The sequence below is a fragment of the Capricornis sumatraensis genome, chromosome 2 (assembly GCF_032405125.1).
Source record: "Capricornis sumatraensis isolate serow.1 chromosome 2, serow.2, whole genome shotgun sequence".
NCBI classification, from domain to species: domain Eukaryota; kingdom Metazoa; phylum Chordata; class Mammalia; order Artiodactyla; family Bovidae; genus Capricornis; species Capricornis sumatraensis.
In genome coordinates, this window is record NC_091070.1 from 188,560,242 (window position 1) to 188,572,242 (window position 12,001).

Consider the following 12,001-nt stretch of genomic DNA (forward strand, 5'->3'; position numbering starts at 1 on the left):
AAAGCAGGCCCATTTTTATGAAACCCTGGCATTCTGGAATATAGGGGTAGGTCCAAGAGAAAGATGCGGGGAAGAGATCAGAGGCTGGCTCTGTACAAGGGGGCAGGAGCTTTGGGCAGCATCAGCCTGGAGCAGAAGAGCTCCTAGAATGACACACTCACTAAAGAAATAAGAGCATCTTGTCCTTTTCCTTGCAGGACTATTTCAGTAAACTTACTGAGCAGACTCATAAAGCAATGACTGGAAACGTGGCTACCCCAAGATGAACACAGCTGCAGATGCTCCCTTGTCCCACAGTTGGGTCTGTCTGCTCAGACACAGTGGGGCTTCAGCCCCACCTCTGCTCCAGCTTTTCTGGAGAACCAGTACTTCCTCTCTGACAGCAACACTAGTGCAGACTGAGGTTTCTGGGTCAGGCCTGGTTTTCTCTGTTCTGTCCATCACAGCTAACCTAGTATAAAAATGCAAATACAGGTCTATGATCTCTAATTTGGGACCTTAGGGGCCAGTTGTACGTCAGAAATTTAGAATATTTCAGATGTCAAAAAGGCCATGTGATATGTATATTACATATTATACAACACCTCTGCCAAGCTTGGGGCAGCACCCACCATCAAGCACATTAATATTTCTGCAGTAAAATGTGTAATAAATAAATGTAGTGTCCCATCAGTACAGGTCAGTTTGTAGTCTCAAATGAATTTCAGATCAGCTTAGATAATGCTGCCAAAATGAGTTGCCTATAGATGCAAAAATTCTCAACAAAATATTAGCAAACTGAATATAACAACACATGAAAAAGATCACTGAACCACAATCAAGTTGTATCTATTTCAGGGTCATAGTATGGTTCAACATACACAAATCAATCAATGTGATATACTGTATCAACAAAAGGAAAGACAAAAACTGCATGATCATCTCAATAGGTGCAGAAAAAGCACTTGATAAAATTCAAAATGAGTTATACACACATAGACACACACATACACACACAGAATTGGGTTTTCAGAGCTTTTTGGGTTTTATAATTCAGATAAGAGATTGCAGGTAAATATTTGTTCAGTGCCTATTACTGCAAAAATAGTAGCTCACATGGATCGAGCACCTGTTACATGCTCAGCACTGGACTGAACCGTTTACAGACATTTACTGCACAAGAGCTCCAGAGCTGATGATGAATATAGTGTTACTATCTGTGTACAGCAGTGTAGAGCTGTGCTGTGCAATCAATAGCCACTAGTCACGTACAGCTATTTCCATTTAAATTAATTAAATTAATTTAAACTAATTTAAATCAAATGAAATTAAAAATTCAGTTCCTTGGTTGTACTATCAAGAGCTCGATAGCCACATGTGGCTAATGGCTACATATTGGAGTAGCTTCATATACCTGGTGCCTAAACCATCCTGGGCAGCACAGAATATTTCCTTCACAATGGAAAGTTCTATTGGATAACCTTGGCCTACATGTCATATAGGATGGTGGTTATGAGCATGGATTCTGGAGCTGTACTGCTCAGCACCATCATTCCCTAGTTACATGGCTTTGTCCAAACTGCTTTACCTCTTGGCATCTCAGTATTCACATCTGTAAAATGGGGGTGAAGATCTTATCTGCTTCATTTGCTGTGAGGTATAAATGCATTCATATATGTAAAAAACTAGAACAGTGCCTGGCTTGAAGTTATCTCCTAATAGTTCTGCCTATTATGATTATTATTAAACCTGAGGAAGTCAAGGCATAGAAAGATGTTGTAAACTCTGTCCTCAAGTCCTGGCTCTTAAGTTGCATATTCTATAGCCTCTCCAGACAACATGTCCCATTCATCTCTTGTCCTCTATTGCTGAATGAATGATTGTGTAAATAAATGAGAGAGTCTGGGAGTGGTGACCTGGATGCCCAGAGCAAGGAATAGCTGGGTGATAGCCTGGTCTTTAGAGTCAGGCTCAGATGAAGAGACCGACAGTGAACCATGGTTATCCTTTATTGACTCACTAGACCAAGACTCAGTTCATATCTTTTATTTCCACTTTGTACCATTTTCCTGTGTCTAATCTTAATTTTTAAAAGTCAGCTATAACTAGGCTATTGTAAGGCATTGAATCTGCTGTCAGGACTATATATTTGAGATAATATGTTGAAGCTTCATTGATTCTGTTTGACAGCGGTCGAAATAGAAATAGAGTGGGGCTGCTGCCTGAAGTTATCCAGAGAGGCCCTGGATCACGCTCTTGAGAGGAACCGGCCAGATGGTGCCTGCATATAGCTGTGAGCAATGCCTGATATGAAAAGAGGTGTTTTGTTTGCTGCAGGAACCCCAAGTATGGAGTTAAATGGGATGCAGTTTGGTTTCAGTCCTGAACTAAACCTGGGGACCTTCTCATATTGCTTTAGCTTTTTGAGCCTCAGTTTCATCATTTGCAACAAGGGGTAATTATTGTGATTCTGTCTCCTTCACATATTGTCATGAAGATCAAATGCAAAATAGATTAAAACACTTTGTTAGTTATAAAGTACTGAGCACACTCAAGTTGTATACTAGTACAGGCAACACTTTTCTTCTGGTAGGAAGGTAAGCCTCTGAGCTTAGGCAGAGACAAACATAGATATTTAGTGTGCATTAGTAACTGGCATTGTTTATTAAGTCTTAGTCATCATTTTTCAGTCAGTTAAGTTTAGTCACTAAGTCATGTCTGACTCTGCGACCCCATGAACCACAGCATGGAGAAGGCAATGGCAACCCGCTCCAGTACTCTTGCCTGGAGAATCCCATGGATGGAGGAGCCTGGTAGGCTGCAGTCCATGGAGTAGATAAGACTCGGGCATGGCTGAGTGACTTCACTTTCACTTTTCACTTTCATGCATTGGAGAAGGAAGTGGCAACCCCCTCTAGTATTCTTGCCTGGAGAATCCCAGGGACGAGGGAGCCTGGTGGGCTGCAAGCTATGGGGTCGCACAGAGTTGGACACAACTGAAGAGACTTAGCAGCAGCAGCAGCAGAACCGCAGCATACCACGCCTCCCTGTCCATCACCAACTCCTGGAGTTCACCCAAACCCATGTCTATTGAGTCAGTGATGCCATCCAACCATCTCATCCTCTGTCATCCCCTTCTCCTCCTGCCCTCAATGTTTCCCAGCATCAGGGTCTTTTCAAATGAGTCAACTCTTCGCATAAGGTGGCCAAAGTATTGGAGTTTCAGCTTCAACATCAGTCCTTCCAATGAACACCCAGGACTGATCTCTTTTAGGATGGATTAGTTGGATCTCCTTGCAGTCCAAGGGACTGTCAAGAGTCTTCTCCAACACCACAGTTCAAAAGCATCAATTCTTTGGTGCTCAGCTTTCTTTATAGTCCAACTTTCACACCAATACATGACCACTGGAAAAACCATAGCCTTGACTAGATGGACCTTTGTGGACAAAGCAATGTCTCTGCTTTTTAATATGCTGTCAAGGTTGGTCATAATGTTCCTTCCAAGGAGTAAGCATCTTTTAATTTCATGGCTGCAATCACCATCTGCAGTGATTTTGGAGCCTAGAAAAATAAAGTCTGACACTGTTTCCCCATCTATTTGCCATGAAGTGATGGGACCAGATGCCATGATTTTAGTTTTCTGAATGGTGAGCTTTAAGCGAACTTCTTCACTCTCCTCTTTCACTTTCATCAAGAAGCTCTTTAATTCTTCTTCACTTTCTGCCATAAAGGTGGTATCATCTGCATATTTGAGATTATTGATATTTCTCCTGGCAATCTTGATTCCAGCTTATGCTTCTTCCAGTCCAGCGTTTCTCATGATGTACTCTGCATAGAAGTTAAATAAACAGAGTGACAATATACAGCCTTGATGTACTCCGTTTCCTGTTTGGAACTAGTCTGTTGTTCTATGTCCAGTTCTGACTATTGCTTCCTGACCTGCATACAAGTTTCTCAAGAGGCAGGTCAGGTGGTCTGGTATTCCCATCTCTTTCAGAATTTTCCACAGTTTGTTGTGATCCACACAGTCAAAGGCTTTGGCATAGTCAATAAAACAGAAATAGATGTTTTTCTGGAACTCTCTTGCTCTTTCCATGATCCAGCGGATGTTGGCAATTTGATCTCTGGTTCCTCTGCCTTTTCTAAAACCAGCTTGAACATCAGGGAGTTCACGGTTCACGTATTGCTGAAGCCTGGCTTGGAGAATTTTGAGCATTACTTTACTAGCATGTGAGATGAGTGCAATTGTGCGGTAGTTTGAGCATTCTTTTGCATTGCTTTTCTTTGGGATTGGAATGAAAATTGACCTTTTCCAGTTCTGTGGCCACTGCTGAGTTTTCCAATTTTGCTAGGATATTGAGTGCAGCACTTTCACAGCATCATCTTTCAGGATTTGAAACAGCTCAACTGGAATTCCATCACCTCCACTAGCTTTGTTCGTAGTGATGCTTTCTAAGGCCCACTTGACTTCACTTTCCAAGATGTCTGGCTCTAGATTAGTGATCACATCATCATGATTATCTGGGTCATGAAGATCTTTTTTGTACAGTTCTTCTGTGTATTCTTGCCACCTCTTCTTAATATCTTCTGCTTCTGTTAGGTCCATACCATTTCTGTCCTTTATCGAGCCCATCTTTGCATGAAATGTTCCCTTGGTATCTCTAATTTTCTTGAAGAGATCTCTAGTCTTTCCCATTCTGTTCTTTTCCTCTATTGCTTTGCATTGATTGCTGAAGAAGGCTTTCTTATCTCTTCTTGCTATTCTTTGGAACTCTGCATTCAGATGCTTATATCTTTCCTTTTCTTCTTTGCTTTTCGCCTCTCTTCTTTTCACAGCTATTTGTAAGGCCTCCCCAGACAGCCATTTTGCTTTTTTGCATTTCTTTTCCATGGGGATGGTCTTGATCCCTGTCTCCTGTACAATGTCACGAACCTCCATAGCTCATAGTTCATCAGGCACTCTATTTATCAGATCTAGACCCTTAAATCTATTTCTCACTTCCACTGTATAATCATAAGGGATTTGATTTAGGTCATACCTGAATGGTCTAGTGGTTTTCCCTACTTTCTTCAATTTGAGTCTGAATTTGGCAATAAGGAGTTCATGATCTGAGCCACAGTCAGCTCCCGGTCTTGTTTTTGTTGACTGTGTAGAGCATCTCCATCTTTGGCTGCAAAGAATATAATCAATCTGATTTCGGTGTTGACCATCTGGTGATGTCCATGTGTAGAGTCTTCTCTTGTGTTGTTGAAAGAGGGTGAATTGAAAGGTGAGTGAAGCATATTTGAGAAGTAAAGGATTATGCTAGTGTTGGCACTGTTCTTTTAGGGTCTGCTGTTTAAAGCACTATCCTTTAAGTGGTCTTTTGTCTTCTTTATAAGTTCTGAACTTTATATTTTGGATTTTACATTAGTAAGAACTGTCATCTTATAAGATTCTGATTTTCTTTTAACCATGAGTTATACCATCATCAGCCCCATCGCCACTCATCTACCAACCACCAGGAAGTTTGTAGTTATTTTAATGCTTATTTATAGTCATGTTGGACTTCCCTTGTGGCTCAGACAGTAAAGAGTCAGCATGCATGCAGGAGACCAGAGTTCGATCCCTGGGTTGGGAAGATACCCTGGAAAAGGTTAGTCACTTATTCTGCGGTTTCCGAATTAAAGAATTTAATTACAGAGTGAGAGAACAAGAGGAAACAGTAGACACTGAAGTCTAGCTTTTTAGATTTTATAGATATAGTAACTGAAACTCTAGAGAGAGCAAGGAGGATGCATGGAGACTGAGGGTCAATCATTGGCAGAGTAAGACTAGAATTGCTGTCTCTGACTCACAACCCATTCATCAGGCAAGCTCTAATCAAGAGTTGTGTGGTGAGCTTGAAGCAGATCTAAGGATTTAGATAAGTCTAATGTATATTGGGAGAGCATGGTGTAGCCATCTCCCTGTAGGAAAGACCTTGTTAATGGGACCTGAAATACACGAAGCCTGTGGGTGCTGAATTAGGTTAGGATGTGTATGTGTAGCACCAAGTTATGCCTCCCAAATAATAGCTGTCTAAATAAACAGAATTTAATATTCCTCACCTGGGAAGAAGTCTACATATAGGCAGTTGTTAGCATTACTGCAGTTGTTTGAAGATGCCTCTATTTAGTTCTTCCTATATACTGTTCATAAGATGGCTGCCTTTGTGCCAGGCATCACATCACTATCCAAGAAGGAAGAGGAAGGAAAGGACTAAAGGTAAAACTTTCCCAGGATGCTTTGAGCAGATTTCCACCTCCACTTAATTGTGTAGAACTGCATCACCTGGCCACATCTCACTTCAAGGGAGGTTGGGAAACTGAGTATTTACCTTTCTAGCCTCTATCACTGGGATAATATTTTTAAAAATTAACCGTCAGTGGGGCACAGCCATAGACCAATGCAATGGATGCCTAACATGAGCAACTAGAACAGTTGTAACAATACATAAACATTAGCTTTGCTTATTATACATGGTGACCAGGGAGAAGAGTGTTAAGAACAGATGTTTAAGTCTCAGCAGTGTTTGATGCTGTGCAGTGTTCTACATCAGGGTCAACAAAGGGTCAATAGTAAATATTTTAGGTTGTATGATCTCTCTTGCAGTTACTCAATTCTGCCATCATTGTTTGCAAACAGCCATAGACAGTACATAAATGAACAGTCATGGCTGCATTCCAATAAAACTTTATTTACAGAAATAGGCAAGAAGCCATATTTGGCCTGTGGGCTGAAGTGTGCTGGTCCCTGTTCTGCATCCATTTCCATGTTAGGGATGTCCTGGCAATGAGACTGGAATAGCAGAGGTTGGTTACCTGTAGCTGTCTCTCTCTGAGTGGTATCCAAATGGGCATTGCATTCTGGACTAGGTAATCCTGCCTCCTGCCCTACTGGATAGAAGCCATTTCTTTCTCCTTCAGGCTCTACATCCCTCTGCCATATACCTACTCTGAATGGTGACATGGAAATTCAATCTATGTCTTTGACTTTAAAGGGGGGCACCTTTTAGTATTACTCAAATATTTTTATATTGAGTGGTCATCATACTTGGGAGATTCAATAAAATCATGATTATGAAAGTGCTTTGTCAACTCAAATGCAGCGTATGAATATTACTACTTAGAACAGCCTTCGTATCTGCAGATGCTCCCCATGCTTCAAGGACCTTCTATACTTTCCAGAGTATTCACATTTCCTGGCATTGCATCTGCCCCAATTTGAGAGCAGCTTATCTTTCCTTCAGCAGCATAGTCTGCCTTGGGAGTATATTAATTACCACGATAGAGTCATTGAAGTGAGCTCTTCGTCTACAAGAACCTCTCCCCCCTCAAGGGACTCCAGTACACAAACACATACCCACACTCATATGCTCTGATTAGATGAAAGTTTTTGCCATCCCTGCCTTAGCCTTCAACAGTAGACGCTTTATGATGGCCCGGTGAATGATGCAGAGGAAAAACTGGAACTTTTAAGGATCAGATGCCTGAAAAAGGCAAATTATGCAGTTTGGATGCCAGTCACACTCTAGCCCGTCATGTGGAAGAGTTTAGAAGGCCTGTCATCCCCCTGGGTATGAAGAATCACAGGACTGCCCAAACCAGAATCCTTAGCATCATCGCTAACACATCCCTTTCCCGTGTGCCTTCCAACCAATCAAGAGCTTGGTCCTTTCTGGCCAGAGTCCTGCTTGCCTCCTTTTGTCCTTGCTGAGTCTTCCTTGTTTGTTCTTTTTTAAATGTTTTAAAAAAAAATTTGTACAAGTTTTATAGGTTATTTTCAATGTAAAAATATTGGCTATATTCCCAGTGTTGAACAGTATGTCCTTGAGCCTATCTTAAATGAATCCTTTGTTCTTCCTAGTCTCCCACCCCTATATTGCACCCCCTCCCCATAACCACTAGTTTGTTCTCTACAACTTCTTTGTTCATTCGTCACTCTTAATCTGGGCATCACTTCTTCCAGAAAGCATTTTCTGACTTCTTACACTTGTTTTGGTCACCCCTCCTTTGTACTAGGAAGCATCTCCTATAGCTCTCATCCTACAATGCTGTAATGGCATGTTTGTCTGTTTCCTTCACTGGGCTATGGGTCTGTGAGTTCAAAGAACATGTCATGCTTGACTTATCTTTTATGTCCAGCATGGTGGCTGGTATTTCACTGGAAATCAGTCACCCTTTTATCCATTCCTTCTCTAGCAGGTAAGAGTGTATCTCAGAGCAATGGCTTCTCCTTATTTTTAAGAGCTTCAGGAAGGAGTAATTTACAGATTTTCAGAGGCCCTCCATCTCTCTTTAGGGCATCAGATTTAGATCACACCGTCTGGAATCACAGCAGACTTCAGGAACATGTGCGTGATGCTCCCTGTATCTGATTGACGGGAATCTTTAGAAAACTCATGCATTCCATTCATTTATTCATTTGGCAAATTATTGTTGCCAGTCTACTTCGGGCTGAACTCTGCATTAAGAAGTGTGGATTCCATAAACAATGACATGGAAATGAACCTGTCACCCATAAGCCTCATTTGCCAGACACTCTTGCTAGGAACACATCAAAGGTTCTGTTTCATCTTCATCCATGAAGTACCTACTGCCATCTCTATTTTACAGAATAGAAAATAGTCACAGAAAGTTTTATGATCATACAGCTGGGACTTCAAAGAGTATAAAACATCACTTCTGTTATCAAGGAACTCGTCGTCTACTGGAAAGACATTCTTTGATTCATTTTCAATCATTCATTCACTCATTCATTCAGAAAGTATTTATTGAGTGCCTGGTTTATGTTCAGCACCATTACAGATTCTTCAGATACAGCCGTGAGCAAAGCTGACTAGAGTCTTGCTCATAAGGAATCTTCACTTCTTTAAAGAGGAAGCCATCAACAAATAAGTCAACATGTGTGGAAAACACAAGAACATGTGAAGGAGTGACTGAGGAATATGGGGACATTCCAGTTAAAGAGACAAGGTCACCCTCCCTAAGGAGACGGTGCTTGACCTAAGACCTTGAAGAGGATAACTGATGTGAGAATCCAAGGAAGCATGTGCCAGAGGAAACAGTAGGTGCCAAGGCACTGTGCCTGCCGGATATGGAGAAAGGGTGCAAGTGGCCTGAGGGGGTCAGGGGTAGGGTGGGCCAAATTTGTATGTGACCTGGTGGGCCAGTATAAGGCCTTTGGACTTATACCAAGAGCCGTGGGACTTTGCTGCAGTGTTTTAAGCCAGCAGGACCCAGTCTAACTTCCTAAAGACCTCTGACTGCTTTGCAGAGAAAAGATTATAGTTTCAAGAGGGGAAATGTGGAAGTAGTTAGGAGGGATGGCCAAGGGAGGAAGAAAAGAGAGAGGGAGAGAGAATGAATGAATGAATGAGTGGTGGGTGCTGGAATAGGGGAAGCCACAGTTGAGAAATGAAGAGAAGTGGACAGCTCGAGAGAAAGGCGAATAGGTACCAGAGAAAGAGAACTTAGTGAAATAAGAGCAGACACGGAGGTGATGACCAGGGTTTTCTGGGGCACACAAGAAAGCACAGATCCTCTGACCCAGGGTCTCCCAAACTGTGTTCCAAGAAAACACCATGTCCTGTGGGCTGTTAAAACTTGTTCTTGGAAAAAAGATCAAATTCTTTCAAGTTAAAAGAAAATGTCTGGACAGTGCTGCCTCCTGTGTTGCAGACTGTAGGTGATCAAAAACAATAGCACAGTCAAGGCCCTTGGAAGCTCATTAGTAATGAAGTCAGCTTAACTTTAATGTGGCTTTTCTCAAGTCCCTTTGATCCTACCACTCCTTTTACACAGCACTTCTTGTGCTTGGCCAGCATTCTACCCAGAGTGTCTGATGGGACTGGATGATCTGGAACAGCATTCTTATTTTACTCATGGCAAGCTGGTGGCCAAGAGAGGGCAGGTGACTTGCCCAAGATCACACAACTGACTAGAGGCAAAGCAAAGCCTGGCAGAAGTCATATCTTCTCTGACTTAAGACACACTCTGCTTCTACCCCAGGGTACCATCTACATCTGCAGAGAAGACTTGTGATGCTGTACTGATAGAATCCTGACTACAAATAACACGCATCCTTGCTGGCTGCATGAACAAAGCACTCTGCCCTACACTCCACCCTCCCAGAAGGGCCTTAATTCAGAAATAGTGAAGCGCCATTCCCTGGCCAAGGTGTCAGGCTTATAAATTCTTACCATAATGAACAACAGAGAGTTGTAAAAAAGTGCACACAGAGAGAAATGCAACAGTCTTGGTGGCCTGAGGGGTCGAGTCCTATTGAAATATGTTTGCAAACTCCACTCCTCAGCAACAACCTGAATAACAATGGGCTATAAAGAGGTGATAATTAACATTGAATCTGGATTCAGTGAAAATAAACAATTTCATATTTTAGGGGGTAGAGATGCAACTTGATTATAATTCTAGATGAGCTCCTGGGAGATCTGTCTGTTGTTAGAGACAGAAATGGGTGCCACTGTGCTTTTGGCTGCAGGGCAAAGAAAGAGTGTTTCTGCATCAGATTTTCATCCAGATTTTGCCATCTCCTATCTGGGCAATTGTATATGAGTTGCTTAACTTCTCTTACCTATGAAACGGAGATAATATGTCCTTGTAGGACTAATGAAAAAAGTAATCGAATCATGTTTGTGAGGTACCTTGCATGCCTGCCTCACCAGATGCTTGGTAAATGAGAGCTATTCAAATTATGTGTGTGGTTTCCTCCTCTGTTAAACACCAGGTCATTCTGATGGCAGTTGTCCTGAATGGCCTTGATAGTAGCTATTTATGCACTTAAATTGCTAAGGATACTTTTGATCTTCAAAATGATAGAATCTCACTTTGACCAAACACAGACCAAAGAGAAAGTGTTGAGTTTTAATATTTGTTGCTGACAATATTAGGTTACCTTATGTCATAGTGGTAAGAAGGGTGTATGTTGACTCCAGGGACAACTAGCAACTGAGGCTCAAATAAAGCCACACTTCTTCCCGTCTCTCAACTGTCTTCATTCCCTGAGATCAGCTTCCTGAGTGTGGAGGGAAATTGCTGTCAAGGTCCTTGAGGACTCCATTTAAAATTTAAATATCCCAGGGAGAGTCCCTGATTGGCCTAGAATGAGTCAGGTGGTTACCCTAGGACCAATCAACTATGGGCAGGGCAAATGAGCCTATGGAAACATACAATACCAGCATCTACTTGTATCACAGAGTGAAAGAGAAGGATTACATGAACGAGAACTTCAGGAATGGGAGCTGATGGGGAGAACCAAAAATCAGCAAAACCTCCCCTTTGAAACTAAGGTCATTGTGGAAAATCTAATGGATAGCTGCCTTTTTTTTTTTTTTTGCTTCTTCAGCTTCTCTTCTACCTTCTGTGGTCAACCATACCCTCTTTGGCACTGGAGAACTCCCCCACCTCTTCCCATGTGCTTTGGCTGGGAGTGTAATCTGTGCTTCCTCAAGTCCACTCAGCCATCAGCCTTTCCATAGGCTCATGTTTTTAGTCCAGGTGCGTATCATGCAAATTAGGCCAACCAGACTCTAGTTTTTTCCCTGAGTGCTGGTTCTTGGGAAGAATGACTCACGGATTAGAGCAGAATCATTCTGTTCACAATCTTAGAAAGCCTGCCTGTGAGCTCTCCTTACTTTGATCCCTAAAGCTTCATAACTCTCTACCTTCATGAAGTCTGATTGTTTAGTTCTCTGATCCATTTTAAAACTACCCTCAGTGATCTTCTAGGAAATTCAACTACTCATCAAAGTGAGCTGGCATTGATTTCTGTTACTTGCAACTGAAGATCTTTAGTAGATGCAGGCAGAGGCTGAACATTATTTATGTTAATATCCTCCATGTTCCTACTGGTTTCACTGCTACACAAGTGCTCAGAAAACACGTGGTAGACTTGTTGACTGTGGAAAACTGCTTCTTTTATTTCTCTACATATCTTCCTTCAAACATAATTGTAGATCAAACACCTGATGGAAAACAGTTA